Here is a 21,416-nt window from a genome sequence, read left to right as displayed (position 1 = left end):
GGGGGCTGTGCGGCACCGGCAGGCGACGCGTGTCCGGTCCCACCCCTCCCCCACCCCGCCACCGGCCGCGGGGTCGCTCACCTTCCGCGGAGCCCCAGACCACCATGCCCGGGCACGGCCGCCTCCTCCGGCCTGGCGGGCCCCGCCGCCGCGCAGCGCCCTCGCCGAGGGTCGGTGGGCAGGACCGCTGGAAGGAGTCGCTCCGCCGCGCCGCGGTCCACGCTCGCCCCACGCTCGCGGTGGCCGGCTTGGCGCGCGCTCCGCAGCGGCTCCCCGCCCCTCCCCCTCCCCTTCCGACGCGCGCGCCACACAAGCCCCGCCCCTTCCAGCGGCGCGCTCCCAAGCCCCGCCCCTTCCCGCGAGGCGCGCGCTCGACCCAGGCCCCGCCCCCAGTCCTCCAACCGCAGTCGCTGGGCGGTCCCCCACCCCCACCCACCCCTCCCGACAGATTCTCACAGTGCGCTACGCGCGCGCGCGCGCGGCCCGCGACGAACACAACAGCGGGCGAGGCGCGTCGACCGCGCTGCCCCTCCCAGAGCCCGCCTTCCGCGGTCCCCGGGTGAGCGCGCGGGGAGGGGGGGTTGGGGGGAGAGCCGAGCCGGCGTGTCGCAGCGCGTCGCTCCGGGGTAGCCGGCGTGAGCCAGGCCTGGGCCCGGGTCCCCGCATCGATCGCGACGCGGTCCTCTCCTCTGCGGTCTCAGTTACACACACACACGGCTCTCAAATCCGGGAGAAAACAAGTGTAGACACTGACCAGGCTTTCTCCATAAACGAGTGATTTCCAGCGACACCTAGTGGTCGTCAAAGACACACACGGACACTCCACTGAGCCCCGCAGCCGCAGCCGCAGACCCCACGGCCCCGCGCTAAGACTAGTAAACACAGATTCAGTACACTCAGAAATAGTTCCAAGGAAGCCTGGTGCTGAAATGAGTGCAGCCGGGAATGTTCTCAGCTCTGACCATGGGCTGAGAGTTAAGACCGACAGGGATGCAGAGGGCACACAGGCTCCTGTGCTGAATATGCATAGACATGGGCCCTGGGTCAGATGCATGAGGTTTACAGTTAACAATATTAATACACTTTTCTCATATTTGAGAGCTTCTCTCTGCCGTTATCTAGCTTTCTAGTCCTATTCTTAACTTTGACACCATCTTCCCAGATAATACCTTTAGCCCACCTGCATGTTAGCTGTCGGGCTCAGGCAAAAAATTAGTAAAGTCATGGGCCCCTTGGAATATACCTAAAATAGACCTACTAGCTTCTTCCAACATGAAGACCCCAAATCTCATCCGCTATATTCTTGCTTTTAGTTTCATAATTATCAAGCAATTTGCTCTTCTTTACAGCTTAATGCTTTTCAGCCACCAGGTTCCAGATGCTACTGTGATGCCTCCCTGGGCAGACGACCCCACCAGTGTGTCCTGGACCCTCACTTCCCCAGAGACCTGCCCCCTAGGGAAAGAGAGAGGCAGGCGGGGAGTATGGATCCACCTGCCAACACCCATGTTCATCCGGGAAGCAATTACAGAAGCCAGGTCTTCCACCTTCTGCATCCCACAATGACCTTGGGTCCATACTCCCAGAGGGATAAAGAATAGAAAATCTTCCCAATGGAGGGGATAGCAAACAGAACACTGGTGGTGGGAACTGTATCCCTCTTATCCCAGTCTTATTGATCATTATTAAATTACTAATAAAAAAAAAGAAATAGTTTTATGGAAAGCCTTCTTAATTAAAGGGCAATTGTCCCACAAGAATAAACATCCCCTCTTGGCAATGTCAGTTTGCCAGGAGACCCCGGTCTTGTACTAGAATAATAAATGCACTAGTATTATAATTTAGAGTAACACATGAAACGACCCTCCCTGCAAAGCCTCAGAACTAACTTTCCTCTCATTCCCTTAGCAGAGGTCCTTGTGTGAAGGGCCAGAAGCCTGTAGTGAAGAAATAATCGTGTGTGTGTGTGTGTGTGTGTGTGTGTGTGTGTGTGTTTCTCTTCACTGGGAGTCCCCACTGTAGACCTTTGCTCCCCCCCCCCCAAGCTAGAGATAAAGGGACCACAGCACCCAAACTGGTGTGAGAATAGGGTTGGGAATCTGGGTCAGACACACGACAGAGCAGGAGTCTTCCCAGGTGAACGATAAGCCTATGCTCAGACAGGACTCACAAAAATGAATTCAGAGGTTGGGGGAGGGAGCATGAAGGTTGTGTATAGAGATTTTCATGCCTGAGGCACCAAAATCCCAGATTCAACCCGCATACACTACCATAAACCAGAGCTGAGCAGTGCTCTGGTTAAGTAAGAAAAGAAAAAAAAAGGGAGTCAGGTGGTAGTGGAGCGGGTTAAGCGCACATAATGCAAGGCACAAAGGTCCAGCTTAAAGAACCTGGTTTGAGCCTAATGGTGAAGCAGGTCTGCAGGTGTCTATCTTTCTCTCCCCATCTCTGTCTTCCCCTCCTCTCTCCATTTCTCTCTGCCCTATCCAACAACAACGACATCATCAACAACAATAATAACTACACAAAAACAACAAAGGTAGCAAAAGGGAATAAATAAATATTAAAAAAAGAAAAAGAAAAGAAACAAAAGGGAAGGAAAAGAAAAATTCAGCAGCACCAGAAATTGTTTACTGGCAGTCTGAAGAACATTCAAGTACCTTTTGTTTTGCTGTTTTATAGGCTTTTATAAATGCACCCCCTATTTCAGTATTTTTTTTTTTTTGCCTCCAGGGTTATTGCAGGGGCTCACTCAGTGCCTGCACCATGAATCCACCACTCCTGGAGGCCATTTTTTTCCTTTTTGTTGCCTTTGTTGTTGTAGCCTCCTTGTGGTTATTATTATTATTATTGTTATTGTTGATGCCTTTTGTTATTGGATAGGTCAGAGAGAAATGGGAAGGAGAGGGAAGACAGAGAGGGGGAGAGAAAGATAGACACCTGCAGACCTACTTCACTGCCTGTAAAGCTATGCCCCTGCAGGTGGGGAGCCGCCGGCCCTTGCACTTTGTGCCACGTGCGCTTAACCCACTGAGCTACCGCCCCACCCCCATATTTCAGTATTCTTGTTGTCAACCCAGCCAATTCAGGTTGCATGCACTTCCAAGACATCATAATTTAATAAAAATGCATTAATTTCAACAGGTTCACAACTACCAACTGCAGCATCAGGGTTTCATCTGCTTAGGTACCCCAAGAAAACTGGCAATTCCTCATTAGTTATGTTTTTTAATTTTTAATTTTTTATTTATAAAATGGAGACATTGACAAGACCATAGGATAAGAAGGGTATGTTGGGGGTCAGGCAGTAGCGCAGCGGGTTAAGCACAAGGACCCGCTTAAGGATCCAGGTTCAAGCCCCCAGCTCCCCACCTGCAGGGGAGTCTCTTCACAAGCAGTGAAGCAGGTCTGCAGGTGTCTCTCTCTTTCTCTCCCCCGCTCTGTCTTCCCCTCCTCTCTCCATTTCTCTCTGTCCTATCCAACAACGAACGACATCAACAACAACAATAATAACCACAACAAGGCTACAACAACAAGGGCAACAAAAGGGGGAAAATGGCCTCCAGGAGTAGTGGATTCATGGTGCAGGCACTGAGCCCCAGCAATAACCCTGGAGGCAAAAAAAGAGGGATATGTTATGTTTTTTCTAAGGGACAATTATTTCCACTAAGTAAAAGTGGCAAAATCTGAGTTTCAGACTGAAAAATAATGTATGACTCTAAAGGAAATTGGTATTTTTAAAATTTTATTAAAATACCATGGAATTTTATTAGATTTTAGTAAAATAACATGGAATTTTATTAAAATACCATGACATTTAAAAATTTTTATTTATTCCCTTTTGTTGCCCTTGTTTTATTGTTGTTATTGATGTCGTCATTGTTGGATAGGACAGAAAGAAATGGAGAGGGGAGGGGAAGACAGAGGGGGAGAGAAAGACACCTGTAGACCTGCTTTACTGTTTGTGAAGCAACTCCCCCGCAGGTCAGGGGCTCGAACCGGGATCCTTATGCCAGTCCTTGTGTTTTGCACGACTTTTGCTTAACACACTGCGCTACCATCTGACTCCCACCATTGCATTTTTTTAACAATTTTTAAACTTTATTTTTTTATTAGATAGAAACAGAGGGAAATTGATAAGGGAGAGGGAGATAGAGAGGGAAAGATATAGAGAGACATCTTCAGCCCTACTTCATCACTCATGAAGCTTTCCACCTGTAGGTGGGACCAGGGACTTGAAACCAGGTCTTTGCACATTGTAATGTGTGCATTTAACCAGGTGTGCCACCGCCTAGCCCCTACCATTGCATTTCAGTTTTAATTTTCATTCATACTCTTGCCTAGCAAGTCAATTTTTTTCCCTTTTTCTTTTTCCTGTATTTTCTTAGGCAAGAAACACAAAAAGTCAGCTCACTGACTTTGGCAATACCACAGAACCTAGCCATATAGTCTTAAGTGTACTTTGATGCAGACTAGTGACAGCGTCCCTAAAGAGGAAAGAAAATTACATTACTCCTAAAAAAGTACAGTGAAACTGTACTTTTGCCCAATCAAGAATATTCTAAATCATGCTATCCAATCATAGATTGCACACTGTTTAAGGAAACTTGCATTTCAGTTCAATTCAATTTTTACTGAATGCCACCCACAACCACTCATTTCTCTTCTTCCTTGTATTCCCATGAGAACCCTTTTGCCCAGGTTGACATTCCTTCCTCTAGAGCATTTGAGATGGTCACTCTGGATTCCCATACTTGGGGAAGTGCTTTGGGAAATTGCATCTATTTCCTTTGTTCTGAATTTTATTAAAATTCACTATTATGGTTACTATCATTAATGATATCTATTTTTTTTCTATGTTTTATTTATTTATTTTGGACAGAGATGGAGAAAAAATGAGAGGGGAGGAAGAGAGACAAGGAAAGAGAGGTACCTGTAGCACAGCTTCCTTCCTTCCTTCCTTCTTTCCTTTACTTTTTACTTAGTGAATAGTCTCTTCAATAATCAGGACTTCACATCTCCAGGTCAACTTTTTAAATTGACAGAAAAAGGAAGAGACACCACAAAAAGGAGAGACACCATAGCGCCAAAGTTTCCCCAGTGCCTTGGGGATTGGACTAAAACTCGAGTCAAACATATGGCAAAGGAGGTACCCTCCTACATGAGCTATTTCCTGGCCTACAATCTTTTCACTTGGATTCAAAATTAAGGAAATTGAGGGTCGGGCGGTAGCACAATGGGTTAAGCACACATGGCACAAAGTGCAAGGACTGGCGTAAGGATTCTGGTTCGAGCCCCTGGCTGCCCCCGGCTCCCCACCTATAGGGGGGTTGCTTCACAGGCAGTGAAGTAGGTCTGCAGGTGTCTTTCTCTCCTCCTCTCTGTCTTCCCCTCTTCTCCCCATTTCTCTCTGTCCTATCCAAGAACAATGACATCAATGACAACAACAATAATAATAACCACAAAAACCTTAAACAACAAGGGCAACAAAAGGGGGGGAAGCCTCCAGGAGCAGTGGATTCGTGGTTCAGGCACTGAGCCTCAGCAATAACCCTGGAGGCAAAAAAAAAAAAAAAGAATAATCCAGGCTAAGGAGTTAGCATAAATGTTATGCAAAATACTTTCATCCTGAGGCTCTGAGGTCCCAGGTTTAATCCCCAGCACCACCATAAACCAGAGCTGAACAGTGCTCTGACTAGAAATCAATCTGGGAATGTGGAACTGACTGGTAAAGCATACATAACCATGCAAAAAGACCTGGGCTTCAGTACCTGGTTCTTACCTGCAGAGGTATAAGCTTTACAAGTCATGAAGCAGTGATTTCCTTTTAATTTAATTTATTTTTATGTTAATTTTGAATTGAGAGAGAGAGAAATTGAGAGGGTAGAGAGGAAAAAGAGAGAGAGAGAACCAGACATCACTCTGATACAGCAGAGAGAGAACCAGACATCAATCTGATGCATGTGCTGCCAGGGATTGAACTTCAGGACCTCATGCTTGAGAATCCAACACCTTATCCAATGCATCACCTACCTGACCATGGCCCCTCACTGTATTAAAGGAAGTTTCAGTGCTATAGTCTCTTCCACTCTCTTTGCCTCTCTCTTTCTATATATATATATATGTGTGTGTGTAGTTGGGGTGGGGAGGAAGAAGATAAATGTACTCATATAGATATTTCTAGATTTAAAATAATCACATTCTGGCAGTTGGGCGGTAGCACAGCAGGTTAAGCGCATGTGTCACCAAGTGCAAGGACCAGCGTAAGGATCCCGGTTCGAGCTCCCAGCTCCCCACCTACAGGGGAGTCGCTTCACAGGTGGTGAAGCAGGTCTGCAGGTGTCTTTCTCTCCCCTCTCTGTCTTCCCCTCCTCTCTCCATTTCTCTCTGTCTTATCCAACAACGACAACAACAATAATAACTACAACAATAAAATATGGATATGGAGATTGGGCGGTGGGAATTGTGTGGAGTTGTACCCCTCCTACCCTATGGTTTTGTTAATTAATCCTTTCTTTAATAAAAAAAATAAAAATAAAATAAAAAGAAAAAAAAAAAAGAAAGGGAGCCGCACAGAGAGAGAACACACCAGAGCATCACTGGTCTATCCAGACAAGCAAGTCCTCTGCTCTGTATGCTCCCTCCCCTGACACCCTAAGATCATATTTTATTATTTTTAAAATAATTTATTTTATAAAAAAAAACAATAAAACAACAAGGGCAACAAAAGGGAATAAATAAATAATATATATAAAAATAATCACATTCCTCCAAATTTAATGTCCTAAGTAGTACTGTTTATCTTGCTTTCTGACTATTTTGGATGATGTTTTTCATAGGATGCATCTATAACTGGACCCTCACACATTAAAAAACATCCCAAGGGATAATGTTCCCAAAGTTATGTACCAAATGAGGAGAATTGGAAATAAAATGTGAGGACTTTTATTGATCACTCTCTCAGTAGACTCCAGAAACTTCTAGAGATCTTAGACTGGAATCTGTTGTTGGATTTCATTGGGGCATTTCTGCTTATGTGTATTTCAAATACAAAAACTGAAGGAAGGTGCTGGGCAGTAGTAGCACACCCAGTTAAGTGCACATAGTACGAAGCGCAAAGATCCACATGAGGCTCAGGGGTCAAGGCTCCACTCCCCACCTGCAGAAGGGAGGCTTCACAAGCGGCTAAGCAGGTCTGTAGGTGTCTATTTTTCTTTCTTCCTCTTTATCTGCCCCTCTGCTCTCGACTTATCTGCGTCCTATCCAATAAAATAGGGAAAAAATAGCCGCCAGGAGTAGTAGTTTCCTAGTGTGGACACTGAGCTCCAGTGATAACCCTGGAGGCCACAAAACAAACAAACAACAACAACAACAAAACTGAAGGAAAAAAGGTCAATACACATGTTGTGAAAATAATGGCACCCTAACTGTATTCAAACACAAAGGAGACTTTAAATGGAGATGCAATTCTCTTATAGGAATAGCATTGTAAAGGTAGTTGGGGACCAGATATAAGAATTAATGATATTAGAATTAATGAGCTGCTTCCTCTTGGACAAATAGTTTAACTTCTCTCTGGACTTCAAAGTACTGCTTTGTGAAATGAAGGCTTGTAGTAAACCCCACTTTTTAAAAAAAATTTAATGGAACCCTTGGCTTTAAAGATTCAGAGAGAAAATAAAATGGCTTATAATGATAATTGGTCCATGTAATGCTGGCTTGTTTAAAATAATATAATTCATTTCATACAATTATCAAAATATAAAATGGTCAAGGAATATATGTCCAATTAAGGACAGGGAGAACAAGAGAGAAGGCTTCTGTTTTTAGCATAAAAAAAAAATCTGAGGAAGCCAGAATAAAGGTAAGGAAATTATAAAAGACAAGAGGAATTAATATTTATGTGAGCTTAATCAGAGAAAGATAAAAAAAAACCAAGAGGCTCAATATTGCATGTGGCATTCATAATCAGAGGTTTTTAAGCCACATACACAAGACTTGAAGTGTTTTCATATGCTGAGGAAAAAAAGGTTCAGAGTCAAAAAGTTAAGAAAGACTAGGTTTTGGAGAGATGGTTTCATTACTCACAGAGCAACAGAGTGGAGAATTGACAATATGAAGAGCAGCCACTGTTATTATATATATATATATATATATATATATATATATATACATATATATATATTTTTTTTTTGCCTTCAGGGTTATTGTTGGGGCTCGGTGCCTGCACTATGAATCCACTGCTCCTGAAGGCCATTTTTTTCCCTTTTGTTGCCCTTGTTGTTACCCTTGTTGTTGTCATTATTATTGTTGTATTTGCTGCTGTTGGACTGGACAGAAAGAAATAGAGAGAGAAGAGGAAGACAGAGATGAGGGGGGTAAAGACAGACACCTGTAAACCTGCAAAACAGTCCTGGTATGCTGTTGATTTTTCTATGAGAAAGGAAAAAAGCATTGACTTCCTGGATCTAATAGAATGTTAAGAACACTAGCCCATCACATTAAAGTGGATGGGGTAAGGAAAGCTGGGTGAAGGGAAGTCACAATCTTATTTATGGTCTTCCACTCTTACATAATCAGTATCCAGGCCCAGGAGGCTTTTTACTAGGCATCTCAGAAAACTCTAAAGGTTGATGCAAGAAATAATGAACCCCTGCTCTATAAAATCTTCTACTCTGAGCCTCAATCCTTTCTTAGCCTCAGGGTTCTAAGGGTACAGGTAAAGGTTTAGAAAAGTCAATTTTATTTTGATGGGTTTGGTCTCCAGAATTCTTCAGTAGAACTGATGGCTCAGAGAGAATCAGGGATCTCGCACAACTACTTAAACTGAGTTTAGGCTAACTTTTTAGGACTAGGTAAAGTACCATCGAAATTGTACTATTAAAGGATTAGGCCTGGTGGAGTCCTCAGGTATCTCTAGAAATAGTTCATCTGAAGAACATTTGAGAGTGAATTTCTATTTCCATAAAAGCCCCTCCTGAAGTTAGTGTATTGCTGTTGGTATGCTTCTAAAAACCCCTTCTGTTTCATTAGTTTAATCCCCCCTGCTTAACACTATTCTATTTATTCTGTAACCACTTCATTCTATTCACATAACCTCTGTTAACAAGCACCACCTTCCCTCCAGGGCATTGGTGGTTTAGTGGTCGAATTCTCACCTGCTCCGCCCCCTCTCCTTATCATACCCTGATTTTCACCACTTTTCTCTCCACCCTCTCTGCATGGCATCCTGTTCCCACCCTACTGGGCTAGTATATTTATAAGGACAAGATTGTAGTTTTTAGCAGCTTAAATTGTGCTGCGTCCTGCATGAATAAAGAGATACTGCCTACAGCTCAACCGTGAGTCCCTGGTCGTCTGTTACCTGCCCATGAAGCCAGCCCGACGAAAACAACATATTGCACCAAAGTAAAAGACTCTGGGGTGGGGGGGGGGGAGGGTTCAGGTCCTGGAACATAAAAGCAGAGGAGTTAGATTGAGGGAGGGGTTAGACTGTTCTGTGGAAAACTGAAAAATGTTACATATGTACAAACTATTGTATTTTACTGTTGGCTATAAACCATTAACCACCCCCCCCCATAAGGAAAAAAGAAAAAAGCCACTTCTGATATAACTTACCAGTATTGTAATGGTAAAGTGCACTTGGTAATATCCATCACAGATAAGAAATAAGTGTTGAATTGCTCTTAAGCATGAAGTTCTGAGGTCAGTCCCCAGCAGCACATGTACCAGAGTGATGTTCTGGTTCATCTTCCCTATCCTGTCTCTCTCATTAATATGTGAATATAATATTGGGGGCTGAGCGATGGCATATCTGGTTAAGTGCACCAGTACTAAGCGTAAGGACCTGCACAAGGACCTGGGTTGGAGCCCCACTCTCCACCTACAGGGAGGAAGCTCCATGAGTGGTGGAGCAGGCCTTCAGGTGTCTATCTTTCTCTATCTCCCACATCTCCCACCCCTTTCTCAATTTCTCTGTCCGGCCCAATAACGACAACAGAAAAAAAAGGAAAGAGTGGGAAAAATGAACACCAGGAGCAGTGGATTCACAGTGCAGGCACCGAGCCCCAGCGATAACCCAGGAGGAAAATAAATAAATAAGTAAAATCTTTTAAAAAATTAAAGGAATACATGTTGACTAGTGAGGAGCTGAGAGTTATAGTTCTAGGTTGGGCAATATGAAGAAATTGAAGACTGTTTGAAATTGGTTCACAGTTTAGTTGTTGTTATCATTGGGGCTTCATTGCTCCAGGCTGACATATACATATTTGTTGGAAAAGTCATGACTCAGTTTTGCATAGGAAAGCACAGAAAAATACATCATGACTTTTCCAACAATAATATGTGTACACATATGTATGACTATATGCATATACTTTATTTATTGTGGGGATTAATGGTTTACAGTCAACAGCAAAATACAGTGGTTTGTACATGTGTAACATTTCTTAGTTTTCCACATAGCAATTCAACCTCCTCTAAGTTCTCCTCTGCTATCATGTTCCAGGACCTGAACCCTTGGCCCCCTCCATGTATATACTTTTTAATTGTGGGATTAATGACTTAATAGTACAGCTTCTGGCACACAGGTACAATCTCTCATCTCCCCATGATAGGTATCTAGGTGTCTGGAAGACATTTGCTCCCCTAACCTAGGGCCCACTCCCTCATCACATACCGCAACCCTCAATGCCCCTCCATCTCATTCCTTTGCCTCCTTCCCCAGAGTCCTTTGCTTTGGTGTAATACACCACATCCTGTCAAAGTTTCACCTTATGCTTCCCCCTGTGAAAAACAGTCTGGAGATTCATCAGAATGCTAGTGTTATCAGATTCTCAGGCAGAGAAACAGACACACTGAGGCTTTAATGCAGGAAGCAATGTTTATGCCGACAGACCCAGCTGGACTCATATCCACAAAAGACTGAGTCTCAAGCATGAGCACAACTGCACTTGTCCTTTTATATAGTTACCAGCTTTCCCATAGTAACTCATAGCAACAAGCTTAACAGGTTACTTTTTCTTTTTGTGGACAGAGAGTACAATTTGGATTATCAGCAGACTCTTGGGTAGAAGTAGCAGATTCTAAGTCCCTTAGAATTAAAAAATTTAAAAAAATATTTATTTTCCATTTTGTTGCCCTTTTTATTGTTGTAGTTATTATTGTTGTTGTTATTGATGTTGTCATTGTTGGATAGGACAGAGAGAAATGGAGAGAGGAGGGGAAGACAGAGATGGGGGGAGAAAGATCGACACTTGCAGACCTGCTTTACCGCCTGTGAAGCGACTCCCCTGCAGGTGGGGAGACAGGGGCTTGAACCAGGATCCTTCCGCTGGTCCTTGTGCTTCTTGCCACATGCACTTAACCCGCTCCGCTACCGCCTCTTTTTAGAATTTAAGCCTTGCTTGCCTCTCTAGAAGGGGACCTACTTTACAACCTACCTGACTATTTCGGATAGAAAGATAGTGACAGAAACTGAGGGGTGGAGGAGCCCTCCAGGGATAGACACTATAGCATCAATGTATTTTCTGTGCAGTGTGAGGTCCAGACTGGAACCTGGGTCTTGCTCATGGTAAGCAGGTACCCTCCCAAGTGAGGTATCTTGCTGGCACATAATTGCTGAATAGTTTAATGATTGAAACAGGTGGATAGATATAGATGCCTGGGTAAAGAAATTATGGGATATATACTCCATTGAATAAGTTATTCAAAATAAGAAATTTGAATAAGAAATTCAAAAGATAATATTGTATCATTTTGGATAAACTGGACGAAACTAGAAGTGATTATGCTTAGCAAAATAAGAGGTAAAAGACAAGTGCCAAGTGGTTTCACTCATATACACAATCTAGAGAACTGAAACATATAAACTTGCCAAAAAAAAATATATATCCAGAAGTAAACAGTCTATAAGACTTTGTGAGAACTATGGTAGTTTTCTTTGGAAGGGTGGGGGATACACAACTTTAGCGGTTGGGTGCAGTGTGGAACACTGTAATATTACAATCCTGTTGATGTGTGTGCTTAACCTGGTGTGTCACCATCCAGATCCCAAATTTTACGATTTTGAAAACACTATTGATCACAAATAAAAATGGCTTGTAAACTTCTTTTAAAGGTCAGTATAAAAAGGTAGAAAGAAAAAGATGGGTGGAAATCTTGGTAAAATTTACAACTGATTGAGTAATACTTGTATCAAGAAGGGCTGGATTCGTCCTGCTATTATTAAAAAAATAATTCCTGTTGATTTATAGAATCATTTAAAATTGAACTTTAAAATATGCCTCATAGTCTTTTCATTATTCCTATTTGAAATAAGAGGAAGCATTAGTTCTTTCTGATTTTAGTTAACATGGGTTAATTATGTTTAGAGTGCCTATCCCCTCTTTTTTTTTTTTTTTAACAGTACTATTAAGTGTCTTTGTCATAGAGAAAGTTTTTATTGTCTCTTGAGGGTGAGGGGGATAAACGTAATTGCTTTAATTACAACATGATGTGCTTTGTTTATTAGTTTGTTTTTCTCTTGGGCCTCTAAAGTCTCTTCAAAATGTTCAGCCAAATGTTGAAATTCACAAAACAGGGTAATCTGCAAGCCAATTCTTTTAATATGCCAAATCTGTGAAGTCTGCCTTTATATCACCAACAAAAACAAGTGAGAAACTAGAAATTATATCAGGAGCTAAACAGAATACTGTCTAAATATGTTGATTAAGCTGTTGATGATACCTCTTTGAATTTATTCTCTTGCTATTTTACAACACTGAATGAAGGTCTTCCCCCCCCTCCCCCCAAGAAAGTTCTGTGTGATAGTTTCCAAAATGTTCAGTTCCCCAGGGGCTTTAGACATGGAGATAAGAACTCCATGTGGAGCTCTGGCAGCATTCAGAAGGGGTGGAGTTCTCTCCCCACTGAGAAGACTAGATTCAGTAACAGTTTATCCAGTTAGTTCCACTGAAAACTGTAAATATTTCACAAGGATATTGACACTGATGTATCCCAGCTATCTCCACTGTTACTTGTCCCACTTGTGTGGATGTGTATACTTAGTTTCATACAGTTTTATAGGATGTGAGGTTCATATACTCACCATTGTAGTCAAGATACTGAACAGTTCCTTTGATGCATTATGGAACTCTCCCTGTTCCTTTATAACCACACTCACCCTCCTCCCTCCATTCCTTTCACCTCAGCTCCTAACAACCAATCATCTGTTTCCTATTCCTAAAATGGAGTCATTTCAAGATGTTACAGAAACTGGATCATAACATTCACCTTCCATTGCTAGGTTGGAGGTCAGGAGAGGTCATACATGGGTCACTTGTTGGGTGGTCAGTGGGAGACAACCTGCTTTATGTTATTTAGCTCTTAATGAGTTCACTTTTTTCTTTCCACCTGTCAGAGTGCTCCTATGTTTCGGATTAAAAAAGGTTTATTTCTACTTAGTTCATGACAATTGAGAGAGAGGGTGAAAGGCCAGAGCTCTGCTCTGCCTTGCTTTGCCCTGCCCTGCCATACAGGGTACGGAGGATTGAACCTGGGTGGGGAGAGGTTTTTTTGGGGGGTCAGACTTGCAAATCACTTCCCTGGGTTACCAGAGCTCTCCTTTCTCTCTTGATTTGTGTCTAGGTTCTAAAGTTGCACTTAACTGGAGGATCCAGGAGAGATGAATCTGTCACATACTATCCAAACAGAAAATACTCTAGTTTAATTTTAAGAGTGTTAGAAGATTAAAATAGATGATTCACAACATAAAAACTATACAACAAGAAAATATAAGTTTCAGTCAAGAGACTGGAAAGAGGGAATTATTTTGGGTAACATCTCAGTGATATCTCAGCACTGGACTTAAAAGACTGAGAGCACAAGTTTTTGCATTTCCAACACTATGCCAGAGATGAGCAGTACTCTGATCTCTCCTTCTCTCTCCTAAAAATAAATAAATATGGGGGCCAGGCAGTGGTGCACCTGGTTAAGTGCACACATACTACAGTGTACAAGGACTCGGGTTCAAGCCCCTGGTCCCCACCTGCAGGGGGAAAGCTTCACAAGTGGTGAAACAGGGCTGCAGGTGTCTCTATCTTCCCTGTCCCTCTAAATTTCTCCTTGTCTGTATTCAATAATAAATAAATAAAATTTAAAGGAATTTAATAAAAATAAATAAATAAATACAACTTTTAAAAAGGGAAAGTAAACCAGATACATTCTAAATCTCCATTTTTTTTTTTTTTTTTTTTGCCTCCCATTGGGGGCCTTGGTGCTGGCACTACAAATCTACTGCTTCTGGTGGACTTTTTTTTTTTTAATTTAAGAAAGGATAAATTAACAAAACCATAGGGTAGGAGGGGTACAACTCCACACAATTCCCACCACCCAATCTCCATATCCCACCCCCTCCCCTGATAGCTTTCCCATTCTCTATCCCTCTGGGAGCATGAACCCAGGGTCATTGTGGGTTGTAGAAGGTGGAAGGTCTGGCTTCTGTAATTGCTTCCCCGCTGAACATGGGCATTGACTGGTCAGTCCATACTCCCAGTCTGCCTCTCTCTTTACCTAGTAGGGTGGGTCTCTGGGGAAGCAGAGCTCCAGGACACATTGGTGGGGTCTTTAGTCCAGGGAAGCCTGGCCGGCATCCTGATGACATCTGGAACGTGGTGACTGAAAAGAGAGTTAACATACAAAGCCAAACAAATTGTTGAGCAATCATGGACCCAAAGTTTAGAATAGTGGAGAGGAAGTGTTAGGGGGGTACTCACTGCAAACTCTAGTGTACTTCTGCTTTCAGGTATATATTTTGCAGTAGTTTATGGATACGTGTGAACATATGCTCTCTCTCACAGAAACTGGTGTATATCTAGGTTTTGGGACTTTGTTAGAAAGTGAACCACCTGAGATGGAATTAGAGTATACTGTGAAAGGAAAGGTCTCACCCGAGTAATGAAGCTAAAGGGTTGTCATTCCACACGTGAAGTCTCTGGACACAGTATGAAGTGAAGCATGTTGAGGTGGCCATCGTTGCATTGATTAGGTTGTGATCGGCAGATGCAATATTATTTGATATAGATTGGGAGAGGCATACGGGAAAGTGGACCCTATCCAAGGGTTCCAGGACTGGGGGAAGTAGAGGCTCTATAGTGGAGATGTGAGGTTCCTGCTGTCTTAGGGTTCCAAAAGACAATCGATAGTTAATGTTATCATCACATTATTTGGTAATTGGGTTAACTCTGAAAAGTCCTTTTGTTAGAGTTTGCTGTATAGTACCCAGTATTTTGTATGTAGCTGTGCCATTGGTTGCTTCTGATCTACTTGGTCTAGGCTTTTGAGAGAGTCTGCATATCAAATACACAGCCTATATATTAAAAAGATTCAGTCTGTGTTTTAAAAACTTCGAGACATACAATTAATTTTCCCCCTCTCGTATTAATTAACTAGTGATTTATATGACTACACTTTACCAGGAGTGTACTTAAACACCATTCCCACCACCAAAAGACTGTGACCCATCCCTCCGTCCCACTCCCACCCCCCACTGGCCCAGGAAGCTGCATGTCTACCCCTCACCACAGGGTTTTTACTTTGGTGCCCTAGACTTTTTTTTTTTAATTGGGTAGGGCAGAGAGAAATTGAGAGGGGAGTGTAGATAGAGGACAAGAAAGTTAGATACCTGCAGACCTGCTTCACCATTTGTGAAGCAAGCCCCCCCTGCAAGTGGGAAGTCAGGGTCCTTGTGCTTTGTACTATGTGTACTTAACGTGATGTTCCGCCTCCCAAAACCCCCCATCTAAAATTTGTATCCATTTACACTTCTCATGAAAACATGAAATGAAATCTTAAATGTTGGTTCTGAGCTTACAAAAACAGTCGATTCATACAGATGAAGCAGAATACTAATGTCTGTCAAAGGTCTGAACTCTCTCCTTCAGGACAGCACTATCCAGTGGAAATAGGATTCAAGCTGCATGTATCACCTAGAATTCTCTAAAAGTCACATCCCAAAAGCTAAAAAGGTGAAATCAGTTTTAATAATATTTGATCCAATATATCAAAATACTATTAAGTAAGCATGTAATCAGTAAAGATATTATTAATGGTATAGTTTTCTCCTAGCCTATATAAAGTCTTCAAACTCTGGAGGATACATGATATATTTTCCCTAGCACATTTCAATCTGGATTAGTTCTACCTCAAATGCTTAGCTCTCTCCAACTCCCCTCTTCCCTGACAAATAATCCTTCCCTTAAAATAATTAACAGAATGGCTTGGTGGTCTTGAATTCTGAGGTGTAGTAGGTACTACATGTTTTAGAATTAGGAAACCAACCAGGAAAAATCAGAAAATATTCCAGCTGAAGAGAAAATATTCATTTTGACCTATGACGTATTTCCTGTATATTCTTTGCTATTTCTTTTCTTTTTCCTCTAGGATTATTGCTGGGGCTCGGTACCTGCACCATGAATCCACTGCTCCTGGAGGCCATTTCCCCCCCTTTTGTTGCCCTTGTTGTGGTTATTATTGTTGTTGTTGATGTCGCTCGTTGTTGGATAGGACAGAGAGAAATGGAGAGAGGAGGGGAAGACAGAGAGGGGAAGAGAAAGAGAGACACCTGCAGACCTGCTTCACCGCCTGTGAAGCAACTCCCCTGCAGGTGGGGAGCCGGGGGCTTGAACCGGGATCCTTACACCGGTCCCTGTGCTTTGCGCCACGTGAAGCAACTCCCCTGCAGGTGGGGAGCCGGGGCCTGAACCGGGATCCTTACACCGGTCCCTGTGCTTTGCGCCACGTGCGCTTAACCCGCTGCACTACAGCCCGACCCCCTCTATTTCTTTTCTTATTCCTTCCTCCCTCCCTCCTGTCTCTTCCCTTTCTTTACCCACTGCAAGTTGAGGGCCTGAATTTATTTTCACAGTGCTCTGTATGCTTTCTTTCAGCAGAAGGACCTTCAGTTTCAGGGAAGTCAAGAGATTAAGTATCTATTTTCTGCTCAGTAATGGATTGTTTACCAACTTGCTGGAGTATCCTTGGCTGTTCCATCAGGATCTAATCTGCAAGGTAGAGAGAGAGATACTTGATGGGACCAGCAGATGGCTAGTGCAATTCAGAAGAGAGTAAATCAACAGAGTGGATTGCTATGAGAGCAAAGAACAAACTGGGGGGAGAGTGGTGGTGGTTTAGGACATGCTCAATATAGGAAACAGGTTGGAAAAGTCTTGATGGTTGCAGCTGGTACCAATGGGCCCCCACCCCCTCCTAGTCAGCTAGCAAGGGGCAATTTGGCACATTAGGCAAAGAGGGGCACCAGAAAGCACAATGTTTGATGGTCCATCTGGTTCTTTCTTAAAAATTAAGCAGTAACCATCAGAAAATGAATAAAGTCCTTTACCTGGGATTAAAAATAAAAATAATAATAAACAGAAACTCATCTAACTACTACAAGCCTACTTTATCGACATTTTTATGAGGGACCAACATTTGCTTTTCTGGTTGAGATAATGGACTGCTAGAAATAAAAAATGAATATAGAGAGTAACATTTGCTACCCATGTAACACTAGAAAAATCTCTTAACAGTTTTGGTCTCCTTTTCCACTCCTCTCTTTCTCCCTTCCTTGTCTTCTTCCACCTCTCATGCTTCCACATCCATTCATTTTTTTCAGCATCTACAATATGCTGGGCACTGTGCTAGGTACTGCAAATACATAAACAATGGAGATGTAGTAGACAACAGGGAATCTGGTCTCAAGTCTGGTATCATATTAGTTTGCACAAAGGCAGTATGAGGTAGGTGGAGCTCTGAGTTAGTTGCTTCCAGAACCCAGAAGTTGGTCCCTCACCAAGAAGGAAATAGAACAGATGTTGGTGGGAGAGAAGTAAAAGAAGGTTGCTGCATTTGGCAGATGGCTGCCTCTGTGGATTTAATTGACTGCAAGAAATTAGAGATAGACCTAGAGGCAATAAGAGTGTGATATAGCTCAAGGGCCTCAAGTAGGTGCAGCATTATTGGACCTCTCAGTGGAGAACAGTAGGTAGACTCAAGTAAGAGAGGCAAGAACCAAATCACCAAGGGGCTTATATAGCAGAGGTTGGGATCAATCCCAGGACTCAAACACAACAAAGCATGTGTGTTACTGGGTGAGCTATCTTCTAGACTTTGTACATGACCCCCCCCCCCCCATAACAGTAGAGACCTGAACAAAACTAACCACTAGCAAGAATTAGGTCATGATTTTGTTAAAGGAGAAAGAAAGTCAAGATGACTAGAGATCATATAATAAGAGAAATTAATTAGTAATAATAACAACAATGATATCTATAACTGCATTGAAAAAAGAAGGGGTGACTGTAAAGATCCAAGAATGTTGTAATATCTCTAAAGGATAGAAAAAGCCTAGGATCTTCATGAAGAAGGAAACCATAGTTCAGAGGGTGTGAGGAACTGACAAGAATGAGGACTAATCCAAGATGTGATGAGTTTGGAGGTGAATATTGGGGCAGGCGGGGTCTGCTGAGGACCAACCACTGGGGAGACCAAAAGGAGCAACAGCCTTTCCATCCTGAGACCAAGAAGCAGGCACCAGAGAAAATAGTTCCCCAGAACTGAACAGGGACTTTAGACATGGGGATAAGAACTCCATGTGGAGCTCTGTCAGCATTCAGAAGGGGTAGAGTTCTCTCCCCACTGAGAAGACTAGAAAAAGCATTGGTGGGAGTCGGGCAGTAGTGCAGCAGGTTAAGTGCAGGTGGCACAAAGTGCAAGGACTAGTGTAAGGATCCCAGTTCGAGCCCCCGTTTCCCCACCTGCAGGGGAGTCACTTCACAAGCAGTGAAGCAGGTCTTCAGGTGTCTTTTTCTCTCCCTCTTTGTCTTCCCTCCTCTCTCCATTTCTCTCTGTCCTATCCAACAACAACATCAATAACAACAATAACTACAACAACAATAAAACAAGGGCAACAAAAGGGAATAAATAAATATTAAAAAATTTAAAGAAGAGCATTGGTAAAAAGGTGGAAAATTCACATGTGAAGTTCAGCAAGTAGCCAACAAATCATGAATATTAAAAGTAATCACAAAAACATCAGAAAAGAGAGGCATGGCTATGTAACAACAGTAGACAAAAAGTTGCTCCCCTAAACAACAAGGATTGACAACTAATGAATTTAGTAAACCTCATCAAACTACAGTGAAGAAGCACTGCAGTCTCAGGTGGATGCTTGCACATGGTCAGGGAATGAGAAGGGGCATGGGACAGAAACCAGGCAATAGAAGTGAAGAGTGCTGGCAGTCCATTGGCATCATAATGATTCTATGCAATAGCACACGGTGTTGGCTGTAAGGAAGGGGAATCTCTGGCCTTTGAACTCATAGTCTCAGGCAAGTCAGAGAGAGCACTGAACTGTTGGCAAGGACACACAATAGTGTCCAGAAAAATATCTGGTAGAGAAGCTATGTGGTCTGTCCTAATATTCAGGCCTACATATAGCAAGGTAAATAGACCACTGGTAAATGGAACAGTATACCCTGCTTCTTCAAACACACAGCAGAAAGCTTCCACTATACAGCAAGACCCTGAGGTCTGGATGCAGGCTGAAAAATTATAGAGAGGCCCTATATAAATATAAATAGAGGGAGTTGGGTGGTAGCACAGTGGGTTAAGCACAGGTGGTGCAAAGCACAAGGACTGGTGTAAGGATCTCAGTTTAAGCCCCTGGCTCCCCACCTGCAGGGGTGTCACTTCACAGGCAGTGAAGCAGGTCTTCAGGTGTCTATCTTTCTCTCCCCTCTGTCTTCCCCATCTCTCTCCATTTCTCTCTGTCCTAGCCAACAATGACAACATCAGTTAAAAACAACAATAATAACTACAACAATAAAACAACAAGGGCAACAAAAAGGAAAAATCATTAAAATAAATAAATAAATAATAGAATCAGCTCAAGGAAATAACAAGAAACACAATCCCATCCCTCCACTTCCCACTACCTAATACATCAACAATGTGAAAACTTGTGGCACAACAACAGCACCACCTTCTGGTACAGCAATAAACAGCACATTAAATGTGCAAACAGCTGAGAATTTCCAAAAACAGAAGCCTACAAATGACAGGCCTTACAGAGAGAAATGAAACAGAAGAACTCTATAAAATTATAGACTTGGAGGACTTATCAGAGAAAGACTATAAAGAAATCATCATGAGGGATAAGCTTAACATGGAGATTCATATTCAAGCATTGAAAGAATATTTCACCAAGGAGTTAGGAAATACAAAAGAAGAGTGGGACAGGTGGTAGTGCACTAGATTAAGCACACATGGCACGGAGCACAAAGACCTATGTAAGGATCCCAGTTCCAACCCCCGGCTCCCCATCTGCAGGGGGGTAGCTTCACAAGCAGTGAAGCAGGTCTGCAGGTGTCTGTCTTTCATCTTTCTCTCATCTTCTCCTCCTCTTTCAATTTCTCTCTGTCTGTCTTATCCAATAACAATAGTGATAACAACAAAGGCAACAAAATTGGGGGAAAAAAGGCCTCCAGGAGCAGTGGATTCATAGTGCAGGCACCAAGCCCCAGTGATAACCCTGGAGGCAAAACAAACAACTCCAGAGTTGACTAAGAAGTTAGAAAATATGAAAGAAGAAATTCACTAAGCAGTTAGGAATCATGAAAAAAAAAAAAAAAGACTCCAGAGTTACCTACAGTGCTGGGAAATTGTGCAGATGCAGTCACAGCCACCATGTTGTCCCCTCAGGTTATTGCCAGTTCCCACAAGAGTTAATACGATATTCTCAGAGTGCCTTTCCCAACCAATCCTGTCCCGACTCATCACTCCTAGTTTTTGCCCTATAAAGCCCTTCTACTTTTGTCTCTCTCTCTTGCCTGCTTTTCACATTGGTGATTAGACGCAAGGAAGGGTGCTGCGTGAGGCGGCCATTCTTGCTAGCTCCATGTGGCCCGAACCACTGCGCTTTCACCCAACTCTGAGGTGCCCATGCGAATACAGATTTGTGTTCCCACTTCGCTCTGGATCTCCTCTTTCTCTCCTCCACGGCACAGCCTGACATCTGGCGCCCTGAACAGGGACCTGACCTGCCCAGACTCAGGTCTAAGTATACAACCACTTGACTCTCTGCGGCCTCGTGTTCCTCTCCGCCATGGGAGACTTACCTTTTTACAAAGAGGCTTCCCAAACCCTCTACTCTTTTCTCATGAGACAGGTTTTCTTTTTTTCTTCTTTTTTTTTCTTCCTCCAGGGTTATTGCTGGGCTCGGTGCCTGCACCATGAATCCACCGCTCCTGGAGGCCCGTTTTTTTTCCCCCCTTTTTGTTGCCCTTGTTGTAGCTTCATTGTGGTTATTATTATTGCCCTTGTTGACACAATTCGTTGTTGGATAGGACAGAGAGAAATGGAGAGAGGAGGGGAAGACAGAG

At 43.0% G+C, this 21,416-nt stretch overlaps 1 protein-coding gene across 2 annotated transcripts in view; it reads right to left on the bottom strand.

Moving 5' to 3' along the window:
• Window positions 1-272, bottom strand: part of REV1 (REV1 DNA directed polymerase) — a 93,361-nt gene extending 93,089 nt beyond the window's left edge. For both annotated transcript variants that reach the window (XM_060187458.1, XM_060187459.1), the window contains exon 1: window positions 82-272. The gene's annotated coding sequence lies outside the window, so the exon portion shown is untranslated. The remainder of the gene's footprint in view (window positions 1-81) is intronic.
• Window positions 273-21,416: the final 21,144 nt, after the last annotated feature.

The sequence above is a fragment of the Erinaceus europaeus genome, chromosome 3 (assembly GCF_950295315.1).
Source record: "Erinaceus europaeus chromosome 3, mEriEur2.1, whole genome shotgun sequence".
In the NCBI taxonomy this organism is placed as follows: domain Eukaryota; kingdom Metazoa; phylum Chordata; class Mammalia; order Eulipotyphla; family Erinaceidae; genus Erinaceus; species Erinaceus europaeus.
This window is presented reverse-complemented; position numbering and strand designations above follow the sequence as displayed.